We start from the raw sequence: 16,991 nt of genomic DNA, 5'->3' as shown, positions 1-16,991 counted from the left end.
CAACTTGAAAGGATCTGGAAGAATCCCACCATTGGGGACCTGGTGAAATTTGCCCCTTAGCCTAGAGGCAGCTCCCTGGGACAATCTTGGAACCACAAGTTGTCAAATTTGAGTAGTGTTAGAGCTTTGCAAGATGACAAATTACCGTATTTTTTGCACCGTAACACTCACGTTTTTCCTCCTAGAAAGTAAGGGGAAATGTCTGTGCGTGTTATGGGGGGAATGCCTACGGGTGGCATGCCTACGGATTTTCCTTCTCTAAAAACTACATGCGTGTTATGGTCGGGTGCGTGTTATAGAGCGAAAAATACGGTTATTAAATTGATTACCCAGCCCTCCATCCCAAAGGAGTCTGCTTTGGCAAACAAAGGATAAAACATCTGAAAACAGTTCCACCATAGACACTGACTGGGGAAGATGCCAAGGCAGGTTGAGGAAATCCCATTTATTCACAGTTATTTTTAATTTCTGGAGATGTGAGATTCTGACTAGGTTTCTCCTTGGGTCAGTGGCGTAGCGTGGGTTGTCAGCACCCGGGGCAAGGCAAGTAATTTGCGCCCCCTAACCCATGGATTTGCGCCCCCTAACCCTAACCCCCAGATGTTGCCCCCGGTGCAGCCGGCCCCCCTGCACCCCCCACGCTACACCACTCGCGAGCGCCTCCTAAGCATGTGCAGAGCGCCTCCCTCCGCCCCCGCCACACGGAGCTCAGCCTGCGCGTGGGCAGGCCCTTTGCGTCACGCGCGCTTGGCAATCCCCGGCACCTCTCCTCTCTCTCTCCCAGGAGAAATGAAGCAGTGACCTGACAAGGAGTAGCGAAGGATGGGCGTGTTTCGTCCCTGATCCGGATGAGATCAAGGCACCGGCACCGGGAAGGAGGCGGGGGAGAAGCAGGAGCAGGCCAGCCGGGGCTGCTCCAGACCCCCCCCCATCTCTCCCATCGCTGCTGGAGGGGTCATGGAGGCACTGAGCCCAGGAGGTGGGTAGCCAGCCAGGGCGCACTTACCCAACCTCGCCGCGCCCAGGCGCGCTGCTCTTTCCAGCTTCCTCCCGGCCGGGCCAGCGGCTCCACCTCTTCCTTTGCCTCTTTGAGCCGCTTAATTCCCAGCAAGCGATTAGCAGGCTCGGATCCGATCCTGCGGCAGGCGGCACCTCCACCTCCTCCTCCTCCCGGCTTTGCTGCTGCTGCTGCGCGGCTCTTTTCCCTCCACCGACGGCGCGCTACGCCTTGGAGAGGTTCCCGCTTCCTTAAGGGGGGCTGGCCAAACGGAGACGACGACCCCCCACCCCAAACAAGCCTTGATTGCTTGTCCCTTCCCTCTGGACTCGCCCCCCCCCCCAGATGTTGCGCCCGGTGCGGCCGGCACCCCACGCTACGCCACCGCCTTGGGTCCCTGCTCCTCTGCTCTTAAAAAATGCAGGATTCCTCCAGGCTCCCGTTGTGGATGTCTCTCTGTTAACCCCTTTTTCCAGAGGCTCCAGTGGTGAAGGTGACCAGGAAGGCAGACTATGACGGCCTGGAGACCCTCGTTTGCCAAGTCCACGGCTTCTACCCCAAGGAGATTGATGCCAACTGGGTGAAGGACGGGGAGGTCTGGCAGGAGGGCACCCTCCGAGGATTGGTCGCCCCCAACTCGGACGGGACCTACTATCTCTTGCTCAGTGTCCAGATTGACCCCGAGGAGAGGGAGCGCTTCCGGTGCCGCGTGGAGCACGACAGCCTGGAGAAGCCTCTGGACGTGGCCTGGGAGGAGGAGCCTGGTGAGAGACAGACAGACAGACAGGAGGGAAGGGGTGGGCTCTGGGAGGGGGATTTCCACCCAACTCCTCCCTTCAGCAGCAGCACAGCTCAGATGGGGAACCCCAGTTGGATCCTGTCTATGCCTCTGGAGGCAAGCGACTGAATTGGAATCTGTAGATTTCAGCAGAGATGCAGCCTTTTCTGGCAAGTGTCTCATAGACCTTAAACTCAAATTGGATGTCATAGGTAAAAACTGGCCGTCACCTTTTTGCCTTTAAGAAAAAGTAGTTGTAATGTCACATAATGTGGGCAGATACTTTACTTCTTCAAAATCAAATGTCTCAGCACAGTGTGTGGAATAAAACTTTATTATGACACCCATCTGTGGAAAGAGACCCCCCCTTTCCCATTTATTGTCTATAGGTACATGTGGGGACCTCGGGAGGACATGAGGGTTGTTTGGGGGGCATTTTTGGTTATCCTCCCTCCTTGGGACCTCCTTGCATTTCAAAGGTCTGGTATTAGGGTTGCCATATTTTGAAGAGCAAAAAAGAGGACTCATCTGCCAACTTCTACTTTTAACTACTGCTATGATGACACTCATTTTAAATACCCCCACTATATGTAGGCTATAGAAGCTGTAATATATTGCTAGTAGCAATGTTCTTTTCAACAATAAAATTGTTTGTTATTTATTTATTTGCTTTGCTTAATTATCAATTTTTGCTTAATTATCAATTTATTTATTTATTTATTTGCTTTGATATATTAGCAATTTTTGTTGTATTTATTGTAACTATGAACTTCAATGGAGATAAGGGGAGAACAATTCTCTCTAACACTTCAGTTAAAATTGCTACAGGCAGTTAAGAGGGTTAAAGGAAGTGGCTTCATCCCACAGCTCCGGCTATTTGTGGCACCACAACCGGGGAACTTTAGCTACTTTTGTAGGCGCAGAAGGTGTGTTAAGTTGGCTGCCACCCACACTGCCAGCTGTTCTCAATGCAATGACAACGATCCAACGCTTCCGTTAGTATTTACCGGCACCAAAGAGGTTTGGAAAATGGTCGCTACCCTCACTTCTGATTATTTGTGGCATGATAACAAATGACCTGAGGTGGATCAACAATGTGGCTGTGACAAAATTAATTGGACTTTTACCACAATATCCCGATGACCAGACTGCCAGCACACTCGCTTAGGTAATCTAGAAAAACAAACGAAACAACCTCCACATGGCTGACTTACACACACTCATTGCGGCTGAAAAAGGGGCTGCGAGCTTAAAAGAGGGAGCCCCGGACTGACTGTACTCAGAGTGAAAAAGATTCTCACTTGCTCCTCCTCACACTTGTGCCCAGCTAGAAAAACTGATACTCATCCTTACTCAGCCCAAACCACTGCTGGGAAGAGCAAGCAGGGTTTTTTTTTAATAACAACACTTGTCTCACACACACTGCCAGGAAAACTGTGGCTTCAGGAAGTCAAGCAGAATGTCTAGCAGCAAAACTCTCTCTTTCCCAGCGGGAGCCCATAAACACACCCAGATGCTTTTTCCTAAGGGTTTGTGTCTTCCCTGAAGGCCTGTAATGCTGGGCTCTGGGGGGTCTCAGAGGGGAGGGAATCCCTTCCTCTCAGGGTCAGGACAGAGAAGGGTGAAGCGCCTGAGCAGGAGGAGACCGGCTTTTAAGTCTGGAGTCTGTGATGAAAGAGGTGTGCCTGTCAACTGTCTTCCTTAAATAAAATGGTTATTTTGAAGACCTCTAATGCTGGACTTTGGTGGGAAAAACTCCCTTATATCGGGGCCACTACAGAGAAGACCTTGGCCTGTCAGGAGAGAGAGGGGGCCTGCTTTGCACACGTAAAATCCTCCCGGGCTCATAGCTCAGCACCTCCACTCAACTCTCCTGCTTGAGGCCTTGGGGAGCTGCTGCCGCCTGTCTGAATAAAAATGTCTCTTGTCCCCTTTTAGTCAACCTGGGGCTCATTGTGGGAGCCATTTTGGGTGTCGTGATCCTGCTTGTCGCTGTGATCTTTGTGATCTTCTTTATCCGCAGTAAGTAAACCCTGGATGCGTTTGCTGCCTCTCCTGTGTCCTTCTGTTTTGGCCTCCGACTGGGAATGTGCTGGTGGAGCTTCCTGGAAACTGTCGCTGGCATCCCTACAGAGACCCCTCCCCATAAAACACCCTTTGAACATGAACCCAAAGTCCTGTTGGCCATTCCTTTGTGCTCAGGAAATTCACTTCCCACCTGATGTTTTAATCAATCCTAAACCTTCAGTTCTGTACACACTTAGCAGGGAGCCTTCCTTACAAATCTTTAGGTGCCAGGCAAAAACATTTCTTTCTAACCAGGCCTTTGGCCTTTTAAATGTGTTTGTGGGAGCAGAATTACTGGTTTGTTTTTGCTTTATTATGTATTTTGTGCTCTCATTTTGTATTTTTATGTTGTAAACTGCCCTGCCATCTTCATTAAATGAATAAATAACTATTGATCTGGGAGGATGCTGTATTGAACTGAATAGGACTTTCCTCTGAGTAGACTTGCCTAAAATTGCACTGTTGAAATTCATTATCTCTTCCTCCCCTCCCCTCCCCCCGCCCCCTCTGGGCAAATTTGAGGATTAGGGGTCTGCTGGGAGTGAAATAATAATATGAAAAGGAATAAGTGAAGGGACTGGACAATGTTTCCTTCCACCCTCTTGGAATTTGTCCGCTGCCTGGTTCCCATGTTGATTTTTTTTAATTTAGTTTCCTCAATTTTTTCTACTTCTTTGTAACATGAATTCCTTGAAATGCTCCCCTTCTGGGCTCCCCTTCCTTGGAGGTGTTTGGAAGAGGCAAGAGGAGCATCTGCTGGGAAGGTTTCAGCATCTGAGAGCCAAATGGTCGAAATAGGTTTGGGTGGCCTCTGGAGTTCCCTTCCAGCTCTGACCTTCTGCTTTTTTCTTCACAGGGAAATCAGCCTACAAAGAAACCCCAAGTGAGTGACTTCTCCCCTCTCTCTGTCTGACATGTTTCCCCCCAATATGGAGCAGGAACAGGTTACAAACAGACAAAACTAAACCTGGTGGTGGCCTGGTCCTTAAGCCCAAGACCCTGATGGGAAGTTTCAGCCTGTCTGCTCAGCCTGTCTGTGGACAGCAAGGGGTCCCTCAGGGCCAGGAAAAGGCTGCAGAGAGACTGTCGGCTGAGGGAGGGGCTCCAAGAAGGAGCAGGAGGAAGAGCCGAGTGTGGGGGGAGAGAGGGGTCTCTGGTGGTTTAATCTACTAGAAACTGAAGCTAAAGAATTGGTTGGGTGGCTCAAGTCTGTGGGTGTTAGGAACCCACCATTGATCTCCCCCCTCTTCTGCCTTTCTGCCCCCTTCCCAAATCACACCCACAATCGCTCTAGTCCCCCGCTGCCTCCATGCCAGGCTGTGCCCATCTCTCTTGCCCTCCAGCACCTGCTTCTCCCCCCAGTGCTGTCCTTGAGCCCCCTTGCCTCTGGGCTGCCTGTCCCTGAACATCCCCATATGGAGCCTGATTTGGGATGGGGTCGGAAGGAGGGAGGAGAAGGGCTGGGTGATGGGATCTCCCTCCCCAGGATCCTGATTCCTGTGTTTCCTCCATTTTGCAGTAAGAGACCAGGGGCCCGACAGCTCCGTCAGGGGTAAGTGGGGGAGCAGGTGGGGGCACAGGGGGGCTCTTGCAGAAGACTCTGTGGGGAACATCGTCAAATGGGGGAAAGCTTCATATAATCTGCAGTGTCCATTGAGCTGAAAATAGCTCTTGTGACTCATTCCGTCTCTTCATCTGAGCTCCATAGAGGATCCCCTCCACCTGACAAATGGGTTCTACGCAGGATCTGAATGAGAGATCTTGGAAGGGGTTATGGAAGGGATTTTTCCTTCCAGTGGACTGCTTTCTGTCCTTCTGGTATTCCCCCAAAGTGTGCAGCTTGGCTCACTTGCTTGAGCAGGCATTTGCTCTGCAGGCCTATTTTGGTGGTGCTCCTGGCATATCTCATGTCTGATCTGACATGATGAGGGATGGTGGCTTTCCTTGAGAGGCTGGGCTAGACGGCCTTTGGGTTCCCACTAGCTCTGTAATGCTGATGCCCCCACACCATGATGTTGGCTTAACTTTGAAACACTTGTTCTTTATTTCTGCAGTTTCATACCGGCCCGGTGTGTGAGATGAGACCAGAAGGAGCCTGCCCAAGTTTGGCTGTGAATTGCAGAGGCTCAGAGCCCCTCCTATCCTTTAATGCTGTTTCTGATGTTCCTTAATCCCGGCTCTCACCCATCCACTCTGACTCCATCTGTAACTTGTATTTGAGGGTAATCATGCTTTTCTGATGGATTATGGTCAATTTTGCTTTGCGGAAATGTGCTTGTATTAATGAGAAAACTTCCAGATATATGCAACTAAAAGCTTTTAAAATTAATGAGGAGACTAATGTCTCACAACAAATGAAACTGATCTGTACAAAACACAACGTGAAATAAGAGACATTACACATATTTTTGTAAACTAAGAAATCTTTAATAGTAATACATTTTAAGAATTATAATATAAAAAAGGGATGAGGAGATTGACAACCACTTGCAGTGATTTTGATGGTATCTCTTGGTTATTTGTTGCTGTGGTTCCCTCCACAAGCCCTTCCCCAATCTTATGTCACTCACTTTCCATCCAAATTGAAGGAAAGGCAACATCTTTACGTGTATTATGCGTGAAATAGGCTAAATTGTTACCGCCTACTTGCCTCTTGGGCCGCCCAGCCTTTGGCTAAACGGATGTAATGTCATGGAATGTATAAAAGCAGCCTAACTGCTCTGGCTGAGTGTTTTCCACCCACCTTCTGTGTGAGGGAGTGAAGAAACTGGCAGGGAGGGATGGTTGGCAGGGAGGAGGGATACTTAGATGCTCAGGAGTTGAAGCTGAAAGAGAAGGAACTGAGTGTCTGAAGACTAGAGAGGCTGACAGAATTGGATCCCATTCTAATCTGGAAGCTTGCAAGTTTGCCTCAGAAGATGAAGGACAGACGTTGGCCATTGATCCCGTAGAAGCCAAGGAGGACATCATCTCCAGTTACAACATCTGGATATGGAGGGGTTTTGTCTGTGTTGACCAAGAGCTGTGCTCCGGTTCCACTGCAGATGGGAGGGACGTCCACCACCAGCCCTCTTGGGTCACCTTCTACACCCCCAAAACCTCACTGTCCTGTCTGACTAGATCCAGAGTGGTCCAGAGGTGACCTCTGAGGCCTCTTCTCAAACATCCTCAGAGCAAAGAATGAGGGGCTCCAGTGGGCATTCAGACCCTCCCCGTGGCAATGGCAGCTGCTGATGCAGTTTCCTCCAGACACTCTTTCTGTCTCAATACCTTCAAGGCTCCAGTTCTCCAGCCTGGTTCATGGAGCTCCACGTCCAGGTTCACGGAGCTCCAGCTGCTGTTCTCTGGGGCTCCACCCTGGGCTCCCATGATGCCCTGGGGCAGTGAGTTGAGAAACAGGCTGGAAGGGGAGGAAGAAACAGCTGAAGGGGGAAATGGACAAAGTGGGGAACTGAGAGGAGGTAGAGAGGCTGAAGGGATGGGGTGTAGTGACTCTGTCGGATTCACAAGCCTCAGTCAGAGGTAACTGGCCACTCTCCAGGCACTCGGCTTAAGATCCTGTTGACCTCCCCATCTGCGTCTCCCGGCAGGATACAGGCAAGGTCACGATCGGCGATCCCACTCAGCGTGTGAGGGACACACCACTCCTCCCTCCTCCCTGCTTCCCTCAGGGAGGGGAAAGAGACAGACAGAAATCTATTTACATGTCTTTATTTCTGTCATTGCAGCAGTACAGAGAAACGTGTCTGCACAGTTCAATCTCCAACAGTAGAGAGAGAATAAACTCCACCCCTGTACTTCCAGTACAGGTCAGATGACACTCTGAGCTAATATCCGGTGCTCAGTACAGTGAATAGACTGCCCCTTTGTTCCCATGGTACAGTCCCAAACATCAACATCCTGTTTTGCTTAGCAGCCACCTGCAGCTCGCTCTCGCATTGCTGCTTTTTCCTGACAGACTCTCCTACAGGAGAGGAACTGATCCTGCTGACAGCCAAGGAGGAAGCCAGGAAGGAGACCTCCAGAGGCCACAGGACTCTTCTCACCTAACCCAATGGATTTGCTACACCTTGCTTTGAAGACACTGGATGTAATTGTTATTTTTAACTTCTGTAATATATGTTTGACTGAAATAAATAAGAGTGCCCCCCCCTTTGTCTTTAGTGGTTCTTGCCTTCTTATGACATGTGTTCCAGAGATTTTGAAGTTCCTGAGAATATTCACAGACACAGACAGGTATTCCCCCCCCCCCTCGGCCTGATTAGAAATCTTCCCTCACCCCTTCTTCCCTGGTGGGGAGTGGGAGGCCATTTGGGGGCCGGCCTCAGGTGTCAAAATGTATTGGGCTGGCCTTGGTGTGTGAGTTTTGCTACGTACAATGGGACTTCACAGAAAACACAACTTAAGGTGACATTGGAGCACTGCACAATCATTTGCACATGTATACACGTAGATAATAGTACGTCTAGGCAACACATGGAAAACTGAACTGATGGTTGCAAAGCATCCAGAATTATTATTCTTGTATCATGATAATTTTATTGTATAATCTTAGAAGGGTGTAGACTGCATTGTATGTTAAAGTTTGGGCAGCTCCACCAGCTCCTTCATTGCTAAATGGGAGACTGGGTAGGGCTGCATGCCCACCTTGAAAACAAGCCTCCGTGGAGTGGGGATCCATTTTTAAAAAGAATTATTTACCTGAAGGAGCGTCTCCACCCCCATCGTTCTGCCCAGGCACTGAGGTCCAGCTCTGAGGGCCTTCTGGCGGTTCCCTCATTGCGAGAAGTGAGGTTACAGGGGACCAGGCACAGGGCCTTTTCGATACTGGCACCTGCTATGTGGAACGCCCTCCCATCAGGTGTCAAGGAAATGCTGTATTTTTCGCTCCATAAGGCGCACCTACTTTTTTTTGGGGGGGGGGGGGATTCAAGAAAAAAATATATGCGGCTCTTGGGGGCTTTTGCGGGAGGTGGGGGGAAGGGAGAGAGCCTCGCTCTGTCCCTTCCCCTACCTCCCGCAAAAGCCAGGGATAGCCGCGCGAAGCCTCCCCCGGGCAGCGGGATGAAGGCTCCCTGCTGCCCTGCAGAGGCTTCGCGGGCTACCCCAGAGTTGCTCGACCCAAAGAGCAGGTTGGGGAGCAGCGGAAAGGCTGCACACAGCCTTCCCGCTGCTCCCCAAGCTTGTGGGACAGGCGGTGGGGAAAGCCGAGCTTCCCTCACTGCCAGCCCCGGGGACCACACATTCGCTCCATAAGACACACAGATATTTCCCCTTAGATTTTAAGAGGAAAAAAGTGTCTTATGGAGCGAAAAATACGGTAACTATCTGACTTTTAGAAGACATCTAAAGGCAGCCCTGTTTAGGGAAGTTTTTAATGTTTGATGCTGTATTGTGTTATTAATATTCGGTTGGGAGCTGCCCAGAGTGGTTGGGGAAACCCAGCCAGATGGGCGGGGTAATAATAATAATAATAATAATAATAATAATAATAATAATGCTTGTTCTCCACCTTTGTGGCAGTAAACTGTGGCGGTGGCGTCTAGTAATAAACTCTTTTGCTTTTGGGGGGGCCTCCATTGTTACCATCCCCAAGAGGAAAAACTCAGGTGTTTGGGGGGGGGAATTAAGTATCTTTTTTATTTCATTAAATTCCCAATATTCCTTAATTATTTTACAGGACCACGTGTGAATAAAAGATCACTCAATTTTATTACACTTCCAGCATATACCTTTTTTCTTTTTTTAGACATTCTCACCAATCTGGTGGGTGTTAAATGCCATCTGTGGGCCATTTTCATCATATTTTCTTTTATCTCGCATAACATGCCGTAAAATTCATATTTACTTTTCCACAACTTTCCCCATAATTCATGATCAATATTGTGATCCACATCTTGTGCCCACTTAATAATGCTCGTTTTCACCAATTCCTCTTAATTACCCACTCCAAGAGCAGTTTGTACATTTTTGATAATGCTTTTTATATTTGTATCTAATAAGTCTTTGGTAAACTGAGACTTTTGCTCAGCAATGCCGTTTTCCCTATCTGTCTTAAACAATTCATCAATCTGATGTAGCTTGTTACACAATAGAGACGGGGGGGGGGGGGGAGAGACTTCTGTCTTCCCCGCCACACGTACTCAGGGCATGAGAGGATAAGCTCAATAAGACCTCCTCCCTTCACTAAGTTGCACCAAACAGCACATAAATTCCCTCAATAAAGTATTGTCTTTACTTTGTGTTACCCTATAGGCTACGTTGGTATACCGTATGACTGAACTTTGCATGCTGATGCGCCTTAACCAATCAGGAGCGTTGGAATTTGACAGCTAGCCAATTGAGTTTACGCTACGCTCTCAAGCGCCTCCCTTTACCGTGTTTGTCGTTGCTGCCTTGCAAGGCAGCTCTGCTCCAGCTGTTTGCACACTCATTAAGTAGCTGAGTGCTGTGAGAACAATGGACTGAGTCTATCGAAACCTCATTACCTTGTTAACTGTCTCTAAACTTGCTACAATGCTGCAAGCAAAAACAAAAGTGTTTTCCCCAGACTTATCAGCTTTAGGAAAAGCCTCAAAACTTTAGAAATTCATATAAAATCACTAGTGCCACTGGTTTGCTTCACTGCAACGCCATTTGCACTCTTTTGGCCTAGGACTTTAAAACCCCTGGGTTCCGCCGTGATCCCTCAAGGGAGAAGTCACTGATAATGATAATGATAATGATAATATATTTGTACCCCGCCCATCTGGCTGGGTTTCCCCAGCCACTCTGGGCGGCTTCCAACAAAGACTAAAAATACACTAAGACGTCAGACATTAAAAACTTCCCTGAACAGTAGGCACTCCCCACCCAAGGAAGTGCCCATGAGTGACAACCTGTAGCCAATCCGTAACCAGATTTCTTGATTCCTTAAGATTTCTCAGTTTTGGTTCCTGTCCTGTAAGAGATAAAATTTCACTGTAAGTTAACCACTGCTTATCCATATTTATTCTTTTCCCAGTTTTAGCTTCCACTGGGGATATCCACAGTTGTGTTTTTCTTTCTAATAAGTTTTCATACTTTCCCCATACTCTAAATAGGTTTCCCCCCCGATTACGTGATTTGTAAAAGTTTTATATATTTCCGCTTTTCCACACCATAGGTAGGCATACACCCACTTGCACTGATTCCAAAGCTGTGGGAACCTTGACAATTTTTTTTGCAACACGTGACTTGCTTCAACTGGTCCCTTGAAGGATTTCCTAGAAATCACCTGATTTCCACTTCAGCCAGGGAAGAAAGCAGCCGGCAGGGGGCAGCGGAGGATCGCAAAAAGGGGAAAACGAGAAAATACAACTAGGGACTGTGGAGAAATGGGTGAGGGTGCCTTGTGGCAGAGAGAGAGCGTCAGGGCAGGAAACAAACACACACAAACACCAGTATTAATGGAGGATGAGTACTTTCTCAGCAAAATCTGCCTCCATTCTTCAATTCCTGTGAGAAATGTCAGTCAAGCAGCCTGAGATGGTTACTTGAAATTCCTCTGCTAGGTTGGCATGCAAACAAAATTTAGATTATTGTAACTCACCAAAGACTGTTTACTGCACCCTCAGCTATTCATCTTATAAGTAGAAATGAAAACAAACATTAAAAATAAAAAGGCCTTGTTTTGGGAACTGCCCTGGGACTTTCCCACCTGACTCAGAGGTTGCTGAGGGAGGCAGAAGGGGGCAAAGTCTCCTGGGAAACAATCCAGTTTGGAACAGAGAACCACACCAAGGACGTTTGTATGCCATCATTTATTTGTTAGACTCCATATTCTGTTTCCACACAACACCAAGAAGGGGACAAAAATAATGTCAGGAGGGACGTCCCTGCAGGCCAGGTCTTGAGAGGTGGAGAAGCCTACAAGGATCCAGTGTGGGGCTTTGGTTTGACTGGGATATGGGAGCCTGGGAGTCCTGGGTTCAAATCCCCACACAGCCATGAAGCTCCCTCAGGGACCTTGGGCCTGTCAGGGCCGTTATGAGGAGAACATGAATGCCACCTGGATAGAAATACTCATTTTTTGTTTTTGTTTTTTTTGTTTTTTTATAAGATTTTTTATTGATTTTACAAAATTTTTATAGACAATACAAACAAATAAAAAGACAAAACAAACATGTATAAATTCATCTCCTTTTTTTCATAAACCTCATTTCTCTGACTCCCCCAAACCTCCCCTTCCCACATCCCAATTCCAAAAAATGTTTCAGCAAGTCCTAAATTAAATTTTTATCAAATTTAGTTCCTTATTTGTTCTTTTCTTTTACTTAGTCTTTTGTCGCTGTAATCTCCTTCTCTTACTGAGAACCTCAACATTTTAGCATTCATTAATTTTATAATATTTCTTAAGATAAATTTTAAATTTCTTCCAGTCTTCATCCGCCGTCTCTTTTCCCCGTTCACGGATTTTGTCGGTCATTTCAGCCAATGTCATATAGTCTATTACCTTCATCTGCCATTCTTCCAAGGTGGGTAGATCTTGGGTCTTCCAGTGCTTTGCGACGAGTATTCTTGCTGCTGTAGTAGCGTACATAAAAAAAAATTCTATCTTTCTTCAACACCAATTGGTTACTAATGCCCAAGAGAAAGGCCTCTGGTTTCTTAGGGAAGGTACATTTTAGTACCTTTTTCATTTCATTATATATCATTTCCCAGAAAGCCTTAATCTTCGGGCACGTCCACCAAAGGTGGTAGAAAGTACCTTCAGATTCCTTACACTTCCAACACTTATTATCAGGCACATGGTAGATTTTTGCTAGCTTGACTGGGATTATGTATCACCTGTAAATCATTTTCATAATATTTTCCTTTAAGGCATTGCATGCCGTAAATTTTATACCGGTGTTCCACAACCATTCCCAGTCAGCAAACATAATGTTATGACCAATATCCTGTGCCCACTTAATCATGGCTGATTTAACTGTTTCATCTTGTGTATTCCACTTAAGCAACAAGTTATACATTCTTGACAAATTCTTAACATTGGTTCTAACAGTTCAGTTTCTAGTTTTGATTTCTCCACCTGGAAGCCAATTTTCCTGTCTTGTTTGTATACCTCCATTATTTGAAAATAATGGAGCCAATCTCGTACTTTTGTTTTTAATTTCTCGTGACTCTGTAATTTCAGTTTATCTCCATCTTGTTCCAAGAAATATTCATTTTTTGAAGGCAGAGTCAGCTAGAGAGGAAGATGCCCTTTGCCTGCCAGAAAGAGGACCCAGGAGTCCTGGCTCCTGCTGAGTCTCCTCCCAAAGGGGACCCAGGAGTCCTGGCTCCTGCCGAGTCTCCTCCCAGAGGGGACCCAGGAGTCCTGGCTCCTGCCGAGTCTCCTCCCAAAGGGGACCCAGGAGTCCTGGCTCCTGCCGAGTCTCCTCCCAAAGGGGACCCAGGAGTCCTGGCTCCTGCCGAGTCTCCTCCCAGAGGGGACCCAGGAGTCCTGGCTCCTGCCGAGTCTCCTCCCCAAGGGGACCCAGGAGTCCTGGCTCCTGCCGAGTCTCCTCCCAAAGGGGACCCAGGAGTCCTGGCTCCTGCCGAGTCTCCTCCCAAAGGGGACCCAGGAGTCCTGGCCACTTGGCCTTGAGGAAGAGAGCTGGGGAGGCTCAGGGTTTTGTCCTGCATGCTGAGGGAGACGGGTCTTTCCAAGGTTGGAGGGGGCCCAGGCCAGGCCAAGAGGGAGAAATGCCAAAGGTCTCCCCATCTGGGTGCTGAGGGACATTGTGGGGAGAAAGAAAATGTCTTCCCCTGAGCGACATTTCTGCCTGCCGATCTCCCAGTCAGGCAACCTGATCTGTGGGCTGCTGTGGCTTTCGGTTTCTGCCTTGTTTGGCTGCTCTCCCTTGCACCAAAGGTCTCCTCTGCAGGGAGGGAAGCGGGGAGGCTGAGGCAGCCCCACCCGGCCTGCTTGTAGGGACGGAAGCCATTTTGTGGAGGGCTGGCAGTGAAGCAGAAAGGGAGGGGAAATGGCTGCCTCCTTCCCGAAGGGGCTGCCTCAAGCAGCTGCTTTCATTATTTGTTCATTTTCATGCCAGCATCTCCCTAAATTCGTTCAAGGGTGGTTTAAAACCACATAACAAAGCTATCCAGCAATGTCTAAAGTCCTGAAAAATTATTTAAAGTCTGTGAAGAGCAAAATATTTTCCTCCTGGCCATTAGTTGTTGTCACCCACTGCACCTCCACGAAGAAGGGAAAGGAGAGGGAGAAAAGTCTCCACAGAGGAGAGCAGGGGAGCAGAAGGAGCCTCAAGCCACCAAGGACTTTCTAAAACAAGACTAGCACTTTAAATTGAACTCAGAACCAGACAAACAGGCAGAGGGTCTTTTGGCCCTGGTGAGATTTGGCCCTAAATGAGCTGCGGCAGTGAAAATCCTGTCAGGTTTATCTTGTAGCAGCTGAAGCATCCCTACTGTATTGGGGGAAACACCACATGTTACAATAATCCTGTCAGGAGGTGAGCAGAATATGGATCATTGTGGACAGATTACACTGGGCAACAATTTTTTACTTTTTGAATGTTGTCTAGATTTCTACAAATGATTTAGAGTATTTTTGCACTGCTGAATCAGGAAATGGCATCCGTTTCTCTCCATCAGGTCAGGTTTTTGTGATATGTTGATTTGAAAAAAATCAGATCTTGTGACAAAATCGATTACATTTTTGTGTCATTATCAGCTGATTTTTGTCAACACATCATTCTAAATGTGTTTTAAAGAGAAAAAAATGTTTTTCCAACAACATATATTGATTACCTGATAGAAACATTGATTACTGTATACTGAATGGTGGGCATTGATAAAGGTAAGTACACGTAAATTGCATGTTGCTTCACCATTTTTCAAACTTCAGGGCTTGAACTTCCATTTCTTGGAACTCCTGGAATGCTCAGCGGCAGGGAGGTCTCTCTTCAGAGTCCAACAGTAGTCAGCCATCATGACTGCGTCCCAGCGACCCTGATACCTGGTCTCCATCTCTTTCATGTCCTGATGGAATCTCTCCCCCTGCTCGTCACTCATTGAACCCAGGTTCTCAGGAAACCGGTCCAGATGTGAAAACAAGTAGTGCATCTTGACGCTCATGTTGCAGCACAGGTTTCTGAAAGCAGTCGGCATGTTGTTGACAAGTTCTGCGTAGTTTATGGCCTTATTGTTACCCAGAAAGTTCTTCACTTACAGAACAAATGCCTTCCATGCTTCCTATTCCACTTCGTTCATTGAGTTTCCGAACTCTGGATCTCTGATGAGCTGACGGATCTGAGGACCGTCAAAGATGCCAGCTTTCAACTTCTCCATGGTCAATCCTAGAAAAGGCTGGCACAAGTAAGTGAAGCAGTCACCATCCTTGTCCAGAGCCTTGGTGAACTGCTTGATTAAGCCAAGCTTGATGTGCAGTGGTGGGAAGAGTATTCTGTCTCTGTCCACCAGAGGGTCGTTGATGACGTTCCTTTCTTTGCAAGGCACCAATTCCTCCTGCACAGGCCAGTCCTTCTTTGTGTAATGCTGAGCACGGTCCCTACTATCCCACATGCACAGAAAACATGGGTACTTGGTGAAGCCAGGCTGTTGTCCCAACAAAAAGTTCACCATCTTCAGGTCAACACAAATAAACCACTTACGCTGCTCATAACCAATTTTCTCCAGCACATACTTCACCGCTTCATAGTTCTCCTTCAGTGTACGTGAATGAGCCAGGGGTATAGAGGCAAACTGGTTGCCGTTGTGTAGCAGAACACATTTCAGTGATCGCTTGCTGCTGTCAATGAACAGTCTCCAATCTTTGGGTTCGTACTGTGGCACTCCAAGCTTGAGCAGAAGCTGCGCAATATCTGCACAGTACACCAAGTCTTTCTCTTCCGAGAAAAAATGGAGGTACTCTTGATGCCTGTTGCAGAAGAAGCTGATGCGAGCACTGTCAGAGAGGAGGTTTTTTCCCCTTCAATCTGGATGCCAACAGTTCGGCAGTGTCAGGGGTTCAGGGAGAGAGGCACAGGGGAGGCAGGAAATGGAGAGCGATGGAGATGAATCCCAGGACAGCGAGGAAGAGGATCATAATGACGCAAGGGATTCTATGAGTCTCTCCAGCGAATCAGAGGATTCCCAGAAGGGGGCGCCGGTGGCCAAGGCAAGGGGAGCCCCAGGGGGAAAGTGTGAGGAGCGGGGGGCCAGCAGGGGATCCCAAAGTGGCAGCTGGGCGTCAGGACCAGCCACCCCGCCGGAACGCAGCAAAGGGGGTGGAGGTTCCAGTGTATCAGAGGAAGCAGCTCCGGCAGCAGAGAAGGAAGGGGGGTCGGAGCAAGCCACTCTCCCGGAAGGGGAGGGGAGTAGTGAAGGGAGTAGTGTAGCTGTCAAGAGGAAGGTTAGAAGTTGGGCGCGCGCGCCAAGTTCAAATGTACAGGCGCGCGGAAGAACAGGGAGCCCGGAGGAGGAGCCAGGTCCCAAAGCCCGCAGGAGGGAGGGAGAGCAGTCTGAGGATTCAGCGTCAGGGGAATCCAGGAGGGGCGGAACCCCGGCGGGCAGGAAGACCCTGCGGAAAAGGAGAGAAAGGAAAAGGTGGAGCAGCGCAAGCTTCTTAAACTGGTGTAGGGGAGGGACCGACTCAGAGGGGACTTCAACGGTCTAAGGCTAACAGACGTGGGGCTGCACGCCTCGGTTGTGGAACCAATAATGAACTGCAATAAACATCCTTGTATATAAGAAGAACTTGGCGTTGGTCTTTTGTGAGCTGAGACCTGAGGCAGCCCTGACAGGCAGAGTCCTTTCACAAGCTGAGGTCGCGAACTAGATCATTCAACTCCTTTTGGGAAAATGGATGTGGAGCATCATCCTCAAGAACCACTTCTTCTTCTTCATGTCCTTCAACACTGGAGGCATCTTCGTCACTAATGTCAGGAAGTTCTCTGAAGATAGGCACTGGAATTTCATCACAATGAGCTACAGGACGACGTGCAGAAGTAGCAGTCAGTGACATGGTTTGTTGGCTCCCTCCAAACCATGGGAATTCCATACTTCAGACTCCTCTTGCCATTGGTCCACCCACGTAGAGTCTCAGTGCATGCCTTGCACACCATGTGTGGCGCCCAAGCTTTATCCTGGTTACCAAGTTTAATACCAAAATAAGCATGGTAAGCA

At 48.3% G+C, this 16,991-nt stretch overlaps 2 long non-coding RNA genes across 2 annotated transcripts in view; one reads left to right on the top strand and one right to left on the bottom strand.

Annotated features, from left to right (window-relative positions):
- Window positions 1-4,460: 4,460 nt before the first annotated feature.
- LOC310702118 lies at window positions 4,461-7,994 on the top strand. The gene is made up of 4 exons (XR_014523260.1): window positions 4,461-4,725; window positions 5,362-5,394; window positions 5,897-7,338; window positions 7,801-7,994. It is a non-coding gene; the product is annotated as an uncharacterized lncRNA (long non-coding RNA).
- Window positions 6,574-16,991, bottom strand: part of LOC310702041 — a 257,327-nt gene continuing 246,909 nt past the window's right edge. The window contains exon 4 of the long non-coding RNA XR_014523152.1: window positions 6,574-6,994. This is a non-coding gene — a long non-coding RNA (uncharacterized lncRNA). The remainder of the gene's footprint in view (window positions 6,995-16,991) is intronic.

This window comes from Podarcis liolepis (assembly GCF_965112155.1).
Source record: "Podarcis liolepis genome assembly, chromosome: 2".
Classification (NCBI taxonomy): Eukaryota; Metazoa; Chordata; class Lepidosauria; order Squamata; family Lacertidae; genus Podarcis; species Podarcis liolepis.
The sequence above is the reverse complement of the archived record's forward strand: the minus strand, read 5'-3'. Positions and strand labels throughout refer to the sequence as shown.